Source organism: Talpa occidentalis, unplaced genomic scaffold, assembly GCF_014898055.3.
Source record: "Talpa occidentalis isolate TD23 unplaced genomic scaffold, MPIMG_talOcc4v2.1, whole genome shotgun sequence".
Taxonomy (NCBI): Eukaryota; Metazoa; Chordata; class Mammalia; order Eulipotyphla; family Talpidae; genus Talpa; species Talpa occidentalis.
In genome coordinates this window covers 11,091,571-11,112,229 of record NW_026555331.1, presented here as the reverse complement: position 1 = coordinate 11,112,229, position 20,659 = coordinate 11,091,571, and the positions used below count along the sequence as shown (strand labels likewise).

Sequence of the window (20,659 nt, the reverse complement as noted above, 5' to 3'; positions counted from 1 at the left end):
CTAGTGTAACCCCGCTAGGTGGGAGATTGTGGCTAGGGCACGGACGGCCTCAAGAACCAAGCTCTGGTGGTTGCACTTGGCAATGGGCAGCTCCCAAAGGTTGTTCGGTATGTGGTGAGGAGGGTCTTGATGACAGGTTTTTTCCATCAAGCAGCCAATAACCAATATAAGGTTTCCAAGGCTGCTTAGCAAATACCTTACTAGCAAACTAGCGGGATGATATTATGTCTTGGATGTCACATGAACTAACATAGATATTCCCACTTAGCAGATGAAGAATCTGAGACTTGGAGAGGTTAAATGCTCAAGGACACACCACTGAAAGAAGCTAGAAGTTAAAAAAATTAAAAATTATATTTTAATACCTTATCTCATATTTCTCTCTGATAGGGTCCTGTTGAATCTATGAATTCTCACAAACTTCTACTAGAGATCAGATAACATTAGGTTTGCTACACCACAAGGGTCCAGGCAATCATTTAAGATTCTGAAATGGAAAGAGGCCAACATTATGTCAGTAAAATCCATAGTCATTAGCACTTGGTAGAGATATAATTTGGCCTCAGAATCATTTCTCACTCAGAGCCAATGTATTGTATTTTCATAAGTGGTAGGGGAGGCTGGCACTTGCTTGAAGAATGCTGTGCAGTAGGAACTTTATAACATTTTCTGCATCAGTTTGGGTAATATACAGTACAGCCATGATGCTAATGCCACAGTGGAGGCCTAAGTGATTCTGGGAGAGCAGAAGAAATTTTAGTCTTTACAAAGACCTCCTAAGTGAGTGACACTTTTACATACACTTGCAGATAAGCCTAAGAAGCTACTTGCCTGGCTCAAGTATGTCAGGGGTTACAAGGTTGCCTTCCAGGACAGAAACAGGTGGTTAACGAAAGAGCTGGGTACTTACTTTTCAGTTGTTCTTCTAATGATTGTAATAATTCTTGCTTTTGAGCTTCACACTGGAGTTAGCTGACCATGGTTGAGGCTTTCACTCTAACTCATGAATGTAAACTTGGGGAGTCACTTCACTGCTTGAAACCTCAGTTTTCACACCTTCAATCTAATCCCCCTTCTATGCAGGGGCCTTGTGAGAATGCAAAATAAACCTGAAGTAGTGTGTGCTCCTGAAAACATATATGCACCTGGAATTTGAATCCTGGATATTTTGTTTCTTCATAAAATTCTACCACAGCACATCTAATTTTCTTTTATCTCCTGGATTCCTTTCCTGGAGATAAAAGGATTCAGGAGGACCTGCCCAATACCTGAAGAGCTTTTGTCTCCCCTCTCCCAGTCTGGGATGCTTCCTTAACTTATTGACAGCTTCGGGAACCACTGTGTCTGAGATCCAGGCTGAAATCAAAGGCAGGTATGCTGTAAAACATACAGATATAAAAACAAATGCATCATTGAGGTTAGCCAGCAGCTCACAGTTGTGGACTTCCCTAAAAGTCATTTTATCCCCAGATGTAAATGATATCCTAGAATACATAAAAATAAACTTGATGGAAAGACAAACTAAAATAGAACTTATTTGGAAAGTGGTGTTTTTTAAAATTTATGTAAGGGAAATCATTAGACATTTATTGCAAAAGCACCATGAATTTGTAGCAAAAACAAGCCAAATCCTAAAGAATTACAAATTCCTTTACAAAATGTCTTGTGTGCTTTCATCATCATTGGGTTTCGATGGGGACGGTTGAGTGTCTTCTGCCCTTGACATTAAAAGCTTCTTTTCTTATTCATAACCACATCCACCCTCATGTCCTGCATTGCTCAGAAATGCCAAGAATTTTCCTGCTGCTCCACTGACTGGAAGAGACTGGAATGTTCTACCACTGATAACAAGAGAGGCCCCAAACCACAGAGGCAGGCGAATTCTTGCTCCAACACTTTCTGTGCAAAGATATTACATACGTTACTTAGTCTTTGTCAGAGATTTCCTGGGAAAATGAGGCTGCAAGATTCTGAGGTTTGTGTGGAGGAGGCTAGTGGGAAAATGTGCTCAGGAACAACATCTGGAAGGGGGACAGGAGCAAGATGTGGCAGAGGGAGAACTTGACCCCCACCTTGTGCAGTTTCAGCAGAAACTCCAGGCAGCCTCCCAGGGAGCTCAGGGCTGGTAGGCCCTCAGAGCTGCTGTAGTTGAGGATGGGCCTCTTGCATCTTCCATGCTGCCAGCCATAGATGAAGGTTATCTTCCAAGGAAGGGGTTGAGTTGAAGCTCTGTTTGCTGGAGTCTTGAGGCAGCTGTCAGAGCACCTAGTAGCAGACAGGGTGCCTTTATCCTGAGGTGCTCCAGGGCAGCCCCAAGGACCAAGAAGCACCCCTACACCTACCTGCCAACTACATCAGAGGATCATGGTGGTCCCCTTGGCTGCGCTACACAGAACTGCAGCCTCTTAATCGCATACCCCGCCCCACGCCCTGTCTTACTTTTATCTGAAGTATTTATCATGAATGGACACACTTCATTTAATATGTCCATTGTCTTTCTGGAATGGCTCTAGATTGTACTCCAAGGACAAATGCACTCGAGGGCAGGGACTTTGCTCATGACTATGCCCAATTCCTATCACAGAAGTGGGGACAGAGCGGACTCTCAACATCCATTACTGATTGAGGGGGATAAAGGAATGGACAGATACAAAATGGGCTGAGTGTTTGTTCTATGGGAAACATGAATTTTGTAAGCATGTGCAGTAATCTTTATGACAAGGCTATAAGGAGGCCTATTATTATCCACATTGTACAGGTGAAGAAATTGAGGCACAGAATGTCTGTTGCTCTTGCAACTTGGAAGTATTCTGTTCAGGATCAGACCCAGGCTATGGGATTCACACTCCAAACCACTGTCCCCTCTGCCTCCTCTGCAGGTCCTCAGCCAGAGCCAGCTCTTCCTTTTCTTCCTTCTTTCCTCTCTTTGCTGCCTCCTAAGAGGCATATACAGCAACCACAGCATTGCAAGCTCCAGATAGCGTGGGTGAATCTTAAATGCTTTGTGGGGTTTGGCCAAAATGTGAGAGCAAAGCTGAGTTCAAACTCATGCCCCTTCCTTTCCATTTTCTCAGTACACCTGGGAACCTGGTCAGTTCCCATAACCTGCCTTGTAGTTGATGTGCAACACAACCATTGGCAAATGCAGACCCCATTATGGCTGGTGGCTCTTCCATATGCACTTGCCATTTGACTGGCCCCATGGTCCAAGGATATGGTCACTGCAGGGATGTGGTCTGCATTTTACAGATGAGGAAGCAGAGGCTCAGAGAGGTTCCTGGAAGGAACTAGGAGCAGCATTTCTAGTTCTTACTCTTTCTTTTTCCTTTCTGGGGACTGCAGAGTAGAGATTTAGTCCGGAATATTTTGAGAGTCACTTGGATCAGTGATGAGCAACTCTCATTGGCTTTTCCTGATTTGACAATTGAGGACGAGGAGACTCCATGAGGTTATATAATTTCCCACCCTTTTATAGGGATGTTATTGGAGCTGGGATGTAATCTCAAAGCTCAAATACTTTTTTGCACCCCTGCTGTCTCTTCACAGTTAACAATTCTGAGGTCAACTTCAAAGCTCCACTCTCCTTTCCCTGAGCAAAGCAATCAGGGTCATGTTTAAAATTTTAAAATATGCTAATTAAAATAAGCCCCCATTTACTTCAAATGCACTCAGAAGGCAGTAGGACTCTGCTGGTTTGAGAAGATATTCAAAGAGAATGTCATCTTGGCAGAATTTACCTATTATAAAGAGCGCCTTTCATCCAGTTGCATCTGCAAAATTTCATGGCATCTTCCAGAGGCTTAAGGGAAACAGGGACAGTTTCTCGCCTCTGAATATAACTTAATCTGCAAGAAAGCAAGATCTTCCTGAGGCTGAGCTCCAGGACACAGATCGGAACCTGAGAAGCATAATTTGAAAGTGTGTGTTTTACTCATTATTTTATTTCTTTGCTTTTGAGCTCAGGGGTAGGAGAGAGTGGCCACTCAAAGGGGCTGTCACCAGGCAGGAGGGGCACAGAAATATATATGGAGAGACATGATTTAGGAGAATAACTGTTAGGGTTATGATAGAAAAACTCAGTTCTGTTCCTGACTCATGGAACGCATGACCATGGTTTGAGAACATCTCTCCCTCCAAGCAATGGTGCCCATGGAGGTTTTAGGTCCTGTTGGCACCTTCTTTCTCATGCCTCCCAGCAAGAGGTGGAGTCCAGTCTAGCTCCATCTCTGAGGGGGCAGGAATTTGTGATTCCCTGACAAAGAAAACTTGGGACAAATGACCAGAAGTCATTTCTGAGGCTACGCCAGAAACAGTCACACAATTTCTGTTTGTCTCTCTTCTGGGACGCATGCTTTCGGGTGACGACCTGAAGCTGACATGTGGGGAAGGTCACATGGAGAGACCATGTGGGTAGGAAGGTGCAGAGGACCCCCCCAGCAGATGCCACACATAACAGAGAGAAAACTTGGCCCCAATTTCACACGTGTGGACTGGTTAGATGGTGGCTGCAGTATTCATCTTACATCTTCAGGGCTTCATTGCATAACAGCAGCTAATTAACAATAATCAGTGTCACACATTTCAGACAGGAAAGAGAGCCACGGTCTGTAATGCTTAACAGGCATGAATGCAGCATTTCACATTTAGATTCACTCTACTATTGTGCTTCGAACACAGAGGTGATGACGTGTATTTGTTGAATGAATGAGCAAATAATCTTACAGAGATCTCTCAGTTATTATAATACCGGGGGTCTCTAACAGACCTCATTCCTAATTGGAGTCAACCTACAGATTGCTAAAAACCTGTAGAGTTCTAGTTAAAGAATACATGGCTTTCTCATCTCCCTTTTATAATTTGATCATGAGTCTCCTGATAGTTTTGAATATGGGTAATTTTTTAAATTTTATGTTATATATTTTTATATCATTTTTCATTTTGCACAATGTATGCATTTTCATCTTGGTTATAGTCCCCATACAATCCCCATCCCCTTGATCCTATTCCATTCTCTCCCCCTGTCGTGTGTCTCTGGTTTATAGTTGCTTGTTGAGGAAATGACAAATGAGGGGTGGTCAGGGTGGTGAGGGAGAAGTTAAAAGGTAATCATTTAACCTGGAGAATAGAAGGGAAGACAAAGAAATTGTTTCCTAGTCTCAAAGGGGATAATGAGCTTTGGTTATCCAGAAGCTGGGTTGGAATGAACAGGCTGATGCCATAAAGCAGCAGTTGCAAACTTTTTCTGTAAAGAGGCAGATTTTACATAGTGTAGACTTTGGAAATCCTCTGGTTTCTGTTGCAATGCCTCAAATCTGCCTTCACATAACACAATAGCAGTCACAGTTAATACGTAACTGAATGAATGTGGCCTTGATCCAGTACAACTTCATTCACAAAAACACAGTGGGCCCAGTTTTCCTCACAAACCACAATCTACCAGTCCTTGTGCTAAAGAAATTGTCTTTTCCTGTATGTGAGCCTATGCTGCTTAGCGTGGAACACGTAGTCTATTACCTAATTTGAATATACTTCTGAGTTATTTGGGGAGTAGCCCCATGCTGGGCAGTGGAAATGACCTAATAGATAATCTGGACCATCATCCGGAGCACGTGGATGTCAACTCTGAGACGGAGCAATGAAATGTGGTTGCATTCACTCTTAGGTCTTTTGCTGGGACCTCATACGGCATTTCTCTGGTGCAATGTTGACATATCTATTTCATCCAAAAATAAATCAGCTGTTCTTTTCCTGATAGTGATTTCTGGGCTTTTTTGTGGTGTGAAATGTTTATTAGATTGGCATGGTAGGTTTACAAGTGATTAAGAGTTGGACTGGCTGATGAATCACACCCACTAGGGTAAGAGCTATGACTCATGAGGCAGAAGTTCACTTTTCTCGGCCACTTAGGGTGTCTGGGAAGCCCACTTTCTGGATCTTGGCTTCCTTATGTGCAAAATGAAATTGAAGGCATGTAATTACTGTTCAAGCTTTAACAAAGAGTTAAATTTGCAAACCTCACTAGACATCTGCCATTTTCACAGGCTCATTGGTAAATGAAGAACTGAAGTGTATTTTTTTTTGTTTTTTTTTAAAGATTTATTTATTTATTTATACAAGCACTGGGTACAGTCAGAAGTGTGGGAGGGTGAGAGAATTCACCAGAGTCAGAGCAGGGAACAGAACAGGCAGGCCAACGAAATACACTGCTGAGGGGAGCAGCGGGCACGACAGGAGAAGTCTGCGTGCCATGTGGGACACTTGCTGGTGTCCAGGGATTGAACTGGCACTGCAGAGGCTGCGGGCAGATTTGCAGCCCAGCGCTCAACCACTGCAACACCAGGGGAGGCCCAGAATTGAAGTGTATTGGTCAGACTCAGCACAGACCGCAACATCCATGGCATCTAGTGACAAGTCTGACTCTTGCTCATGGGGCTGCTGGTCAGGCGTGGTGCATGGACCAGGGTTTGCCTGAGTGGCAGGCTCAGCTGCTCCAGTCTCTCATTCCTGGAGCCCTGGAAAAGTCAGGAAGAGTTTTTCAAGTAAGGCTTTACTCTCAGACATTGGGGTCCATTCGGTGACCCCACCTGCTCCCATCCTACCTGTTAATATTCTTTCTGACCACATTGGTTCACAGTGTCAAACAGGCAAAATGAGGCCTGCACTGCATGACCCAGGTGCCTTTAATGAAACTTCAGCTTTCCTCTGTGATAAAGGAACCCCAAGCTAGAGACATGGCACCCAGCCTCGGGCAAGCCAGCTGCACCAGCTGCTGTACTAGTAGCGAGAAAGTGTCCATACATAATGTGTGGCTGAACACGTGTGCGGGCTATGTTCCAGTAAACCTCATCTCCAGCAACAGGTGGTTGGCCAGATGGGATCCCTGGGCTGTATGTAGTTTATAATCCCTGCTCTAAATAACAACAACAACAATGTCATCAACAACAATAATAATTGACATCGGTTTGATTGAAGATAATGTACGCAACAGAGAGTGATCGTTTTTCATCAACTGCCTTTATTTTAAAATATGGTGGTGTGTTTTTACTAGAGACACAAGTCTTTCATTTAGACATCACTTTCTATATACATGTATATATTATATATATATATATATACACGCATATTAAAGTTTGTTCCACCTTTGAGAAATAATGGACTTGCAACATCCTGTGATTTTTTTTTTTTAAATTTATTTATGTATACGAGAGCTGGAGTGTAGGCCAGAGGTGCAGGGGGCAGGGGTAAGAGGGTTCACCAGAGATAGAGTGGGGAGCAGAACAGGGGGATCTACTTAAATACACTGCTGAGGGGAGCAGCGGGCGAGACAGGAGAGGTCTGCTGCAAAGTGTAGGTCAGCTCCCTGGCCGGGGATCAAACATGCAGGGGCGCTGCAGTGGCTGTGGATAGCTTGATAGTGCTGAGACTTAACCCCTTGAGCCACCAGGGAGGCCCTATCCTGTGATTTTTAAGGTGTGCAATTTCAGGTGCACTGATTTGAGATGTTATTGCAAAATGATTGCCGCAGGAAAGTTAGCGAATCTGTGTTTTGAACAGGGCTCTGTATTGCACCTGTACACGTCTGAATGCAGAGAAATGTTTGAGTCACAGAGAGAAGCTGTCACTGATGCACTTTGTAATCCTGGATGCATCTGCTTTCATGTCAGGGCTCCAGTGCCCCCTTCTGTAAAATGAGAGATGAGGACGATTGCCTGGAAGTTTCCTCAACCCTAACCCGACATGAAGTATGATGAAAATTTCCCAGGATGAATCTATTTGCTGGGAAAGTTTCATGGACTCTGAAGGGAAGAGCCATACATGCTTAGGTCCTGGGTGACGACTCTCCTTTCTGCTTGTGGTGTGGGAGGGGGCTCGGGGGAGGAGGGTGGTGCTACCCACCGTGCCTGTTTCTATATCACGTCATTGGAATACAGTCAAAATTCATTGGCTCAGATAATATCAACACTCCATGGAATTTCTTAAGTTACCAAATAAAAGGAAAAAAATAAACATTTTCTTTATTTCAATCGGCAACACATGCCAGTCACCTGCAAATGTAAATAATTATACGCAAATGAGCCAAGACTTGACCCTCATGAAAAAAACAACCCAAAACATCTGCCCTTATTTTCTCCTCCTGAGAAAGATGGAAGAAGCAGCCTTGGAGAAGGATTGGACCAGCGACTCAGTCCCAGCCCTGGGCCTGCAGCCTCTTTTTGCCGTCACCTGGGTGAGGACCCCCGTCTTGAGGGGCTTGCCCCAGGGGATTAGACAAACCAGCTCACAGAGGTTTGTCTACAACAATCTTCGCTGAGTAGCAAGTGACCAGCTTGGTGCCAGACACCACCTACCTTGTCGCATTTGAGTCCTACAGCAACTAAGCAGGTGCACGGTCTCTCCTGGCTTGGCCGATGAGGCTCTAAGAGGTTAAGCCGCTTGCCAGGGTCACACTTTCGAAAGAAGAGCGGACAGGTAAAATGGTGAGGATGTGGGGCCCGGGGCATGGTTGTGATGGCAGATGAGGCTGGTGGAGAAGCAGATCAAGGCTGGTCAGCTTACCCTGCTGTCTGTCATTGAAAGAGAGGGGGATGGGGTGCCTCTCGGCTAGTGCGGGACAGAAAAAGGAAGCCTGCTTTCTAATTTTATCTTTTGTGGCACTTGAACAAAAAGCCCCTCAAGGTGGCCGGAAGTTGGAAGCCCTCAAGGTGAGGGGCCTTGTGACAGCATGCAAAGTGGCCGGGAGGGTGCAGGGCAGGCGCCAGGAGCGGCCCCCTCGCTTGGATTCCAACTGTGTTCTGGGTTATGGAGGCTCCTTCACTCCAGCTCCTCATTTGCTTTGGTCGCTGGGGCAGGACTTGAAGGGGACGTTTGTTGTATTTACCTCTTCAAGGGGAGTTACTCTCTCGGACAGAGAGGGAACCGGATGTTGTGACTCTGAGAAGTCTTCCTTCTGGGTCCTGCCTCCTTCCCTGTCTCTCATGCTCTCCCATCTTTGCCTTGCTCTCCTTTTATGAAGTGTGGACTGTGGATAAACAAAGACTGTGCTGAAGTGATGGGCTCCCTCTCTTCAGGGAATGAGTGCCCACGAGCGCGCGTCTGGTGGAGGGCTGATTCCAGCAGCATTTACCAGCATTTACCAGCAGCATTTACGCAGCAGGCTGTGTTTGGGCGAGAGCTACTCCCGTTTCTTCTGGGGGGAGAGAACATTTGGGCATTTAAGAAGAATGCCCAGATTGCTTCTGCTCAGCTGGAGCCGAGGCTTGACTTGCGCACGCTTTTCTATTCTGGGATATCTGCTCCCTGCTCCATGTCTCCATTCTAGATGGTGATTCTGCAGTGAATGCATGGTGGTCCCCCGTGCACTTCCACAAGAGCGTGCAACCTGCGGGGGCAAATGGAACAACCTTCCCCTGTGCTCTAGATGATGCTGGGTGGCTCAGCTGTCCATTCGTTTATTCTTGGCTCTCTCTCACCTGTGATAGTGCAACCCCTGAGAAGAGCTAAATCACCAAAAAACAAAAGAAAACAACAACAAAAAACCCCCAATAAATAAAAGACCGTAGAGATAAAGAAAGAAGGACCCATAGCTCTTTAAGATACTTCAATTACGTGCTTACTTGTTTTAAGTGAGTGACATGCTTGGTTGGTGCTGGGCTGAATGCCGAGGATCTAGATTTGGAGAAGACCTGGCCCCTGTTCTGTGTTCAGTTTGCTAATTTCACAACCTAGAGGTCGCCCCTACACTCCGGGAATGGGAAGGATGCTGTGAGGACAGAGCTTTAGGGGATTTCTTTTTTTTTAAGATTTATTTATTTACGCAGTGTAGGGGCAGGGCAGGCATGGAGCAGGTTTTCTGACCCAGCAGACCGGGTAAAGGAGGAGTCAGAGGCCTCAGTGGCTTTTGCAGGCTTTTATTGGGGTTCACCAGGCATATGGCAGGCAGGGGTGCTGGGGGGCCAGGAGGCTGGCAGTCCTCCCAGACCCCAGCAAATCCTCACTCTCTCTGGGCTCTCTGGCCTTCTCTCTGCTTCTCTTCTTCTCTCGGCTTCCGTTTGTTCTTGGCTTCTGCTGGCGTCCCCATGACCCTGCCCTTATAAACTCAGTCTCTCAGCCCAGAGGTATGGTGGGTGAGAGGATTCACAAGAGACAGAGTGGGGAGCAGAACAGGCAGATGGACTGAAATACACTGCTGAGGGGAGCAGAGGGCGCAACAGGACAGGTCTGCTGTGTCATGTGGGTAGCTCCCTGGTGGGGGATCTAACTTGTGCTGCAGTGGCTGCTAATAGCTTCATAGGTTGTGTCTTAACCCCTTGCGCCACCAGGGAGGCCCAGAGTTTTAGGGGATTTGTGAGCTCATCAGACCCCGGATGCAAGATTTGATTCCCACGTCCATTCATCACTGGATCCTTAAAGAGGTCATGAACAAAATGGGTTAGAATCAGCGCCTCTGAAATCCCAGCAAACATTTTAGTGATTGACAGGTAGGGTCTCCCCCTACTGTTTGGCCCTGGTCGTCATCTGCACTTGGAACTTGGTCAACTCACTTTTTTTTTTTTAATGAGTCTGCACTGGTTTCTACCCTGCGGTTTCAGGTGTACGGCTTTATGCTTGAATGTCCACATGACACAGCCCTGTCCTCTCCAAGAGTCGAGCGCATCTGCCCCCCTGGCCACTTACCACATTGCCTGTTTTACCCCCAAACCCCTCCCTTCCGACCTGGCCCTCCCCCTCCAGGAACCACCTTTCTGCAATCAGAATCTGAGTCTGCTTTTGTCGTTTCGTTTTTTCCTTTGCTTTATTTCATCATCCACATACAAGGGACTGACCTTGAAGTCTTTCTTCTGAGGTGAGCATCTGGACTCAGACTCAGTATCCTGGCCATGGCCGAATCCCAGCATCGGGCCTTGCATCCCTCAAGCTTTCTCATTCCCCACAGGGTTCAGCTCCTGTCTTGCAGCAAATGGCAAATGAGCCTGCACTAATCCTGCCCCACCATCACCCAGGTCTGTACTCCAGCCCTTCCATGTCCCCGATCCTGCTCCATCTCTGGTCCCTGTGGAAGAGCCTGCTTCTTCTGAGGCGCATGAGAATAAAGAACATTCCTTAATTGGGGCGTGAGCGCACACACATGCTTACGCTGAAGTTCTCTGACACTAACCGATGCTTTGTTCCTTAACTATCATGTGGAGAGAGGTGTTTGGACACCATATTAATAATAGCTCTTAGTATGTATGTGGCACATTCCATTTTCAAAGGCATTTATAAACACCGGGAGATGAAAGCCTGCACCGCCCGTCTTGGGGAATCGGGAATGTTAATCATCACCGTGCTGGTTCCTTGGAGAGGGTGACAGACTCTGAGAGCGAAGAGGTGTCGGGGTGGCCGGCACAACCTCCAGCCCCTCAAGAATTCCCTTTCCCTTGGGCCCCCTGTGTTTGTGTGGGGTGTCCCCTATAATTTAATTTTTCTCAGTTTAAGTAGGCTCTGTCCTGTAACTTTCAATAACATTTGTCTGTCCATCCCTCCCTCCCTTTCTCCCTCCCTGGCCTCTCCTGCCTCCTGTCTTCCCTCTTTATTCTTTTCCTCTTTTCTCCCTCTCCCCTCCCCCCGCAGAGCCCTATGAAATTACAGACACATGAACAAAATGTGGCACTTTAAGGCATTACATCTGGGGTGGTTTACTAAGTCTCAAAAGAGAGCTGTAACACTCAGCAGCATGGGGCGTGTGGTCCCCCGACCTGCAGGGTCATCTCGGGCAGCGTAGCCCCCTGCCACCCTCACATGGCACCCGCGGACAACCAGCCTTGGTTCTCTTTTCTTTGCTGAGCACCTACAGACACTGAGGGTGTCAGCGCACCGCCTTTGTTTCTCTCATCAGCATCACACCTCCACATGTTAGCCATCGACTGCTACTCAGCCTTAACAAGAGCATTCCTCATTCTACTCCCTGGAGAATGAGAGAACTTGGACCACACTGTCCTTTCTCTTCTGTACCTTAGTCAAAATTAAGAAAGCATTTGTTACAAATTGCCTTCTATGTCTCAGGTTCTGAAATAGGTATTCTGCACAGTATCTTAGTGCGATGAGGTTGCAGGTGTATGTGATCCCACTCAGGGGTCGGGATGCTGAGGCTCGGAGATGTGAAGGGCCTGCCTAAACCCACACAGCTACGAAGCAGCAGAACTAGGATTGGAATTCAGGTCTGTCTGGACCGAGACCCACACAATCAGAATGATGCTCTTTGTTGGCCCAAGGAAAGGTGTGGAAGAAGCGTGATGTTTACCTTCCAGCCTTTTGCCCCAGACATCCCTTCCATGATCTTTTTTCCATCATGAGCTATTTTTAGAAAGTTTATCTATCAAATAACTCTATATTTAAAATAGCTATTAATTTATTTTCTAGTTCCTTTATCAACTAAAGCAACCAGTATTTTAAGAACTGTCAAATATTGTTACTATTTGTAAAACGCCCCGGATTATTTCATTAGACTCAATAACCCAAAGAAATTGATCTTATGGTTTCCATTTCACAAATGAGGAGGCAAAGTGCTTGAGGGGACTGAGCTCCCCAAGGTCACCCCCGAGAGACATGGGAGTAGGGGCAAAGGTGAGCGTGGTCAGCATTACCCAGACCCAGAATTCTAGAGGGCACCATTTCACATGGTCCTTTCTCTTGTTGTAGCTGCTGCTCAACAAGAAGCAGCTGGAAGCTTCTTGAGGACAAGCCCCTTGAGGATAGTCCATAGGCACTAGGTATAGGATGTGGCCCAAAAGAGGGGATTGATAAATGTCTGGTGCGATTGTGGCAGCAGCCTGGGGGGTGGGGGTGGGGGGCAGAGACACCATGATCTGCCTGGAATTTGGACAGGGTGATGGAGCATGCCACGCAGACGTCATGAACACAAAGAAGTCTTGGAGGGGGGGAAGAGGAAATTATGAAGGAAGAGGGGAGACAGACACCCTGCTTGCTGCTCCTGGCTTTACTATTGATTAGCTGCGTGGTTTAGGGTCAGTCCCATCTGGGCCCATGTTTCCATGGAGGCTAATATCACCTGCTTATCTTTAAAAGAGGGATGTTATAACCACCTGAAGACAGAGCATACGTAAAACTCACAGAAAATAATGCAACGACATGAGTTTAATGACAATGGCGTCAACCACAACAGCATTAGGAATGCTTCCTTGGGCAGGTTTCCTGCCTGCCATTCCTCAAACATTGTCCTTATAACAACCCAGTGGGCCATTATCTCTAGTTTACAGATGAGGAAACCTTAAGATATTATCATTATTAATTATATAATTATCCAACACACAAAATCCTGACATTTGCTCGGTTTTCTGGGAGGTGGGAGGGGGGAGAGACCTGGGGAACTGGAGATGGTGCCTTGTTGGCAGAAAAAGCAAACCTTCCAATTAACTCTGGCCCAGAGCATTCTGGGAACATCTGTGCAAAATTGGATTCATAAGGGGTTCTTTTAAAAAATACCATTTTATTGAGGTATGGCTGATGTATATGAAGAATTGTACCTATTTAATGAGTACAACTTGATGAATTTAGAGCCCACATGCACATTGAAATCACCACCAACATCTGCAACACTCACCTGTCCATCACTTCCAAAAGATTCCTTCCATCTTCTTTCTTTATTATTATTTTTAAGGGATTCTTGACAAGTAGAACTTGCTCTACCAATCCAATATTTTGCACTACTCATGGTCCAAGGAAACGCCCAGATCTTTCTGGAATAAACCCACTTGGGATGACTGGATTGAATTAAAGCAGTCCAATGGATGCCAACTGGCCAGAGTTTGGGCAACTCCATTACCTCATCCTCCTTGGTTTGTTGAAGAAACAAAGATAATGACCCTTTCCCAAGGCTGGGGCTGGGTAAGTCTTAATTTGTGAGTGTTCGTAAATGGCTTTGAAGATGACAAAGGTTATTTAAGTGCTAAGTATTATTATTTATTGTGGTTCCAAGCGCTGTTTCTCCTCCCCATTGTCAGGCTACAAAACAATAAGGGACATGGTAAAAGTGCCTCTGAAGTTTCCAAACGTCAATAAATTAGGTAACTTTGGACTGAGCCTTGTGATGGTATCTGCAAACCTAGCATTAGCTTTGCAGCATTTTTGTGTGGGCCGGTGGTTGCCTAATTTGCACTTCAACATGCCAGCAGCAGGCCCCGGCGCGGGTTTGGCGCACACAGGTGATGCAAGCGCTCTTTGGACAAACCTGGCTTGCTGATACCATGCTTTGCTGTGTGCACTTTGAGATGCAAATGAGGTCCTGAAGGAGCCCCTGGCCCTTTCATCATGGACACTTAATGGAAGAGAATTAGCATTCATTGAGTACTCGGTGTGCCAGACACTTTCATGAACATGAGCTCATGTATTCTCTTAGCTCTCCCGCGAAGGAGCCCTGAATGGTCCCATTTTACAGATGAGGAAACAGAGGCTCACGGACACCTGATCGGAGAGCCTGTAAGAAGTCTCACTGGGATTGACATCCAGAGTTGTCTGCCTCCCAAGGCCATGCTCTTTTGTTATCTTAAACTGTAGGCAATATACCTTCTCTACACTCCACACCAAGTGCCTGGCCACTTCCCCCAAGCCCCTGCTGGAATCTCTTCAGTGTCTTCCCATCACTTCAAATAGAATCAAGACCACATTCCTGGCATGGCTCAGCCCCATGCCTCTGGCTCCTGCTCCTGTTCCACTCAAGCTCCTGCTCCTTTTTTTGCAGTTTGTTGAACACGCCCAAACCCCAAAAAGCTTGGGCTTTTGCACAACCCGCCTACACAATTTCTATCTATTCCCTTTTTTCTCCATTTAACTCCTGTTCAACCTTTACATATCACTTTTTTTGGGGGGATGCCTTCTCTGAAACCCCAAACCTGTAGTTCTCCAAGTGTGGTCCCTGGGCCAGTAAACAGGGTCACCTGCAAATTCTCAGGCTTCGCTCCAGACCTGCTGAATCAGAAACTCTGGTCCTAGCTCGCCAGCTGATTCTTTGTCTGCTTAAGTTTGGAAATCACCAGGGTCCCTCAGCATTGGCACTACTGACAGTATAGGCCAGGCCAGTGCACTGGAGAGGGTCTGGTGCAGGCTCGCTTTTACCTGTCCGTGTCAGTAGTATGCTTCCTCCCATCCTTACCTCACTCAAGTCGTACCGCTGAAAATGACTTTCAGACACTGCTGACTGTTCTCTGGGGAGCAAAGATGCCCCTCTTTGAGATTCACTGGAGGCTGACTAGCTTATTGGACTCACTTGTTTAAAACATGTCTCCATTGTTATATTTCTAGGGGCTGATGCACTTCTGACATCTAGTAGGTTTTCAAGAAAGACCTTTGTACTGATCAAGTGCCTTGGCAGCTTTGCATGGTCCTGATTCAAATCCAATCCTTAATTTTCAGGAGAAGATAGGACTTCGGAGCTGGGTAAATACCCTTTGAGATGCTTTACCGTCTGAAGGCAAGTCTACTCTGTCAGAACCAGGGGAGCAAAGAGGGTCTTTCAGGTCTGGGAGGTAAGTATGGCTTCTTTTAAGATAAAGTAGCAGAGAATGTGATTAGATGCGGGAGAGGGAAAAAAGGTTCTCTTAGAATGATGCAGACGGCCCTGAGCAGTCAGGCTGAGTGCCATTGTCACTGAAAGAGAAACAAAACCGCATTCTGCCCACAAGGTCATTAAGGGGCTCATTGGCAAGGAGACTTGATTCAGCCTGCCTGGTGGTGGCTGAAGTTCAAATTGAAGAGGAGGGTGTGAGCCAGATGCAGATCCTCAGCCAGAGACATTCTTTCTACATGCAGGGGGAAGGGCAGCTGAAGAGTTGAAGGAGAATAGAATTCTCTTTGTGTCCTTTTTCTAAATCGATGATCAACATCATCACCCTAGCTCTTCCGGAAGTCCTGTAGACACGGAACGTGTGGTTGGCCCCATGTAAGGCTGTCTGCGCTGGGCTCATGCTGTTTCAGGGAGTGCGATGTGATGAGTTTCCTAGGACACATTGCAGACACCTGGCTATTGTCAGGCTTCATGTGACCTTGAGGGATGAGAAGATTACACTTCAAAGGCAGTTTGTTTTTCAAGTTTATATATATCATTTTTTTCTCAACAAAATTTTTTTTTTCTTTAAGAAATTTGAAAGGAAAAGGCTAATAAGATAATGCAGAATATTTTTCTTTTAAAAATGTTCATTTTCATTTTTTCCTTGTTTACTGACTTATTAGACTTTGAGATCAATATCAGGAAAAAACATGGAGAAGAAAAGAGTGGGTGTAATCAATAGCTCTACTATTCAAATAGTCTAATAGTCAAAAAGGCGATATAGTTTCATTTTTTTGTCACCAGATGGTACCAACAATTTTCTCTCCTGATTTTTCACTTAACATTATCTTTTCAACCTGTCTCATTATTGCAAAATGACATCATTTTCAAAGTGACCTAAATTCAATTTCAATTCATTTCCAAATGTAAAGTCATTAAAGTGTGTGAAATTTAGAAACAGAAATACAATATTCTAGCCATTCAGAAAGCACACACTTGCGTGTTCACTTAAAGCCAAGGCATGAGTTTCTTTGATGCTAGAGTTACAAAGAAAAATTAGTAATGGCAAGTTTACTAATCCACAATTTATAATAATTTGTGTATGACTAGGGTTAAAGTATAATTTCAAATACCTTCATTATATTCTACATGCCAGATTAATTAAACCAATGCCATTGTTGGTATTTCTTGTCATAGACGACTATAAAACAAACATCTAAGGTATAAGACTTTTTTTCTGAAATCGAGAGTTTTTGCTTTGAAGTGAGGTCAGAAAGTCAGACCTTTGTTCCAAAAATATGAACACTTCTAATCTTGATAAAATTTCCAGCTAAACTACTTTCCAAATTATACTTTCATTAGCCATGTTTGAGGGTATCTATTGAATAGGTTACATTAAAATATATATGACAGCAATGACCACACCTCAGTGTTTGTATTTCATGTATGAAGGGTCAGGTGGAAGGGGACAGGGCAGGCTGTGCGTTTGGCTTCAGGCAGACATGCCTGGCACTGACTGTGACCACAGGTCTTGTTCCACATCCAACACTAGCAAGAACATCGGTTTACCTTCGTCAAAGTGTTTTTGTGCCAGAAACTTTTCCTGCATGCTTATGATCCTGAATTCCATTTTAAAGATGGATAAAACCAATGCCTTGTTCACCCTCCTACTCAGAAATAAATTCCAGTACTCATGGGTGGTGGGTCTTTTCTTGCAGAAGTTAAAGATAATTTGTTGACACACATTTTCTTACAGGACCAAATTACTGAAGGGGGTTGTAATCTGGTTTCAAATATTTTGGGGTTTCCTCAGTTACTTTTTGTCATTGCTGTTAGAGCAGTGGTTTTGTGGGGGGGGGGTCATCTGCTCTTAAAAGCCAGGTATAGTTGGTGTCCAGTGAACACATGGAGGAGAAACACACTTCCTCTCTGCCTCCTCCCTCCCTTACCTCCTTCTCTTTCCTGCATCATCCCTTCCTTCCCATCATGAGGCATCTGCATGGTCTGAGGTAGAATATATGATGAATAAGGATGCATTAAGATAATTAGCACTATAATGTCATCATTTATATCTATGGCTTATTAACTTGGTAGAGTGAAACCCAAATTAGCTGAACCAAAGGAGGAATTTTGATAAATCAAAGCTTCAAACTAATTGGTGATATTTTGATGGTATTTTTTCCCCAACAACTCTTGTTGACATTCTTTTCTTTTCTCCCCCCAATGCTTCTCTTTGCTTTCATTTCTTAGGACGAGGTGGAGTTCTGTAATTACTAATTTTTTCAGACAGAAACCTTTGCAAGATTTTCATTCCATACAGGGATTCCGTGTAGGACTGAAGGTGCAGTTTTAGAGACCCAGCTTTACTCATTCTCGAGCCTTCAGGGCATATGTGGGAAACTACCATTGTTCTGTTGCTGTGCCAAGGTTAACTTATTTTCCTGTTGTGCCCCAGACTGGCTAGCAGTCCCACACACATATTTCCTCTCTCCCTGGCACATGCCTACATTCCCTAGCCTCTGTTACATGTAGGTGTGGTCACGTGGCTGAATTCTAACCAGTAGAACATGATCAAAAATGATAAGTTCCACTTTCTGGTCCATCACAAAAGATCGCTCATGGACTCTACTTGGTGCAAATACAGACATGTCGTTTACCTGAGAGCACCACATTTAAGATGATAGAACTACGAGGTGGAAGAGGAATCTGTTTTCTCTAATAAGAAAGAAGGCTCCTTGTTGATCAATATCACCCATTCTGGATTTTACATTGGTAGGAATTTCTATTGTGTTTGGAACATTATATTTACAGTTTCAAGATTGTTTATAATAGCAATTAGTGAATCTCTAAATAGTGGTCTTGTCATTTACTAATAGAAGTCAAGTCAAAACTCAGATTCTAATTAACTGAAGTATATGATTAGTTGACTTCCAAAGAACTTACATCTTCTTGTCTTCAATACAGCCAGAGTTCTCACCCAGATTATAGTTAGTCAACATCAAAGCAGGGGAGAAAAGGAAAGCTCAGTGAGTTGGGATCAAGGGAGTCCAAAGTTCTTATGTCCCTTCCCAGTTGGGTATTTGATGCCTATAGTGAAGGAAAGCCATGGAATAGCACCTCAGTTTTTGGCCTTTACCTCTTTTAAGATGTAAATCCACAATCTCAAAGCAAACTCTTCTTATTAAAGTGTTACCCACAAGACAGATATGAATAACAGACAAAACCAGCACTAGCTTCTAGGTAATACCCATGATGCACATGAAGATGCTGGCTAAAATGCAGTGTCCTGTTCCAGAACTGAAAAAAAGGAAGATAATCTGAAAGAAGGGACTAACTTTTCATAGGTAATTGCAGGACAGAAGAGCAAGTCAGAGATCCAAAGCATGAGGAGGATTTGATAAACTGTTGCTGACTTATTAAAGGCCCAAGGAGACATGTGAGTAGGCATGTGGGTGTCTCTAGAAGTTGAAAGAACCCCTGGAGATTGCATTGCCACAACTTTGGGAATTGAAATCTGTCATCAACCTGAAAGATCTTTGAACAGGATTTTCCTTCAGTTACCAGATGAGGACTCAGTTCCTTTTCAGCCTTATGAGCTGCCCTCAGAGAACCCAACCCTACCGTGACCTATAGAACTGTGAGCAGATGTGGGAGTGCTGTTTTAGCTGCTCAGAAGAAAAGGTAGAGGACCACAATATAGGAGACACAATTCTTCTTGTCCACATTGACTCCACGCTGTGGGTGCAGTCAGCACCAAGGGTGCATCAGCATTCTGATGCACCAATATTTGCATTTGAGTAATTTCTCCAGCAATTGGAGTACAGTTTTTGGCGCTAATAATAGAGTCAATAGACAGTTTCTGTCTTCCAATTTAGCGGTTTGGTTGAGGCGGGCAGAGGGCAAAGATCCAAGGGGTTAGGGTAGAAAACTAGATCTTGACCCATTTATTTGAACACAAAAACACAAAGAGCAATGAAAGACAGTGAAAACAGACAATGAAAATTCTTCTCCCACAAATTGTGGCCATACCCCTCTCATTTGTTTGGATTGATGAGGTGCATTCTTTCTCTTTCTCTTTCTCTTTCTCATAGCTCCTGAAAATGTTCATGCCATTCATAAATATTATTGGACTGAAGGTTGCATATATTTCATAGTGCTCATCAATATACTCTTAGTACCTTTTTTCTTCAGTGTTCAGAATCTGCTCTATCTTTCCTATTTTCCACATCCTTCTGAATCACTAAGTCAAATTAAATTTACATAGATTTACATATAAAATTTACATAGATTTCAGAGCTGTGCTCCTTCATCAGAAGGAGCTCTGTACTGAAGTCGGGATGCTGTGACTCAAATCACTGCCACTTACTTCACTTGTGACTGTTCAGGTGGATCCTCCACCTGCAGGATGGGGTTGGGTAAGAGTGGGGGATGGTGTTCTTTGGGAGTGCCTGCACTGTGCCCAGAAAATATGAGTCCCCTTTTCACAGTGTGCCTTGGAAGTGCCACATTCCGTGATTAAGTGATGGAGATTTTCCTTCACTGCATCTCCTTCTTGAATCTTCCTTTTATGTTCTCTACTGTATTCCCTTCCCTTTTCCTCTGTTTTCTCATCCTGGTGGGATCATTCAGTGGAGGAGCCGGAATGTAGTCTATGCAAGGGCAGTTGAAATGTTAGCTTAGATTGCAGGCCACTCATTCAATATTTTAACCTCCACTGGGCATCTAAAATTTGCCAGATACTATGCTAAGTAGGTTGGTTTATTTCACCTAATTTTTATTATGCTAATAATTATTATACAAGGTGGTTTCATTTTAATCTTTTTGAGAACACCAGAAACAAAAAAAGATAATTAGAAGATATCAGTTACAGTCTCACTTTCTAAAGTTTACCAACATGAATAGTTAGATACATTTTTTTCCAGGGTTGTTACTATGTCAGTGTATACTTTTAAAAAAAGGAGAGCTTATGAAATTATATTATACATCTTGTTTTATAATCTGATTTTTCACTTTAATAATCCATTAACTTCATTTCATTTTCTCTTCATCATTGGCTGGTTGGATTGGAAAAGTTCATCTTTTCCATGTGTGAGGTAAATTCGTGGCAGGATGTATATG

The 20,659-nt window shown here is 44.4% G+C and overlaps 1 long non-coding RNA gene across 7 annotated transcripts in view; it reads left to right on the top strand.

The window, feature by feature from the left end:
- Positions 1-20,659, top strand: part of LOC119237989 (uncharacterized) — a 111,884-nt gene that overhangs the window by 21,525 nt on the left and 69,700 nt on the right. For 5 of the 7 annotated variants that reach the window (XR_008550550.1, XR_008550554.1, XR_008550553.1 and 2 more), the window contains exons 2-3: positions 13,658-13,884; positions 15,409-15,521. This is a non-coding gene — a long non-coding RNA (uncharacterized LOC119237989). The remainder of the gene's footprint in view (positions 1-13,657; positions 13,885-15,408; positions 15,522-20,659) is intronic. The other 2 variants (XR_008550552.1, XR_008550551.1) reach the window with 1 other exon arrangement.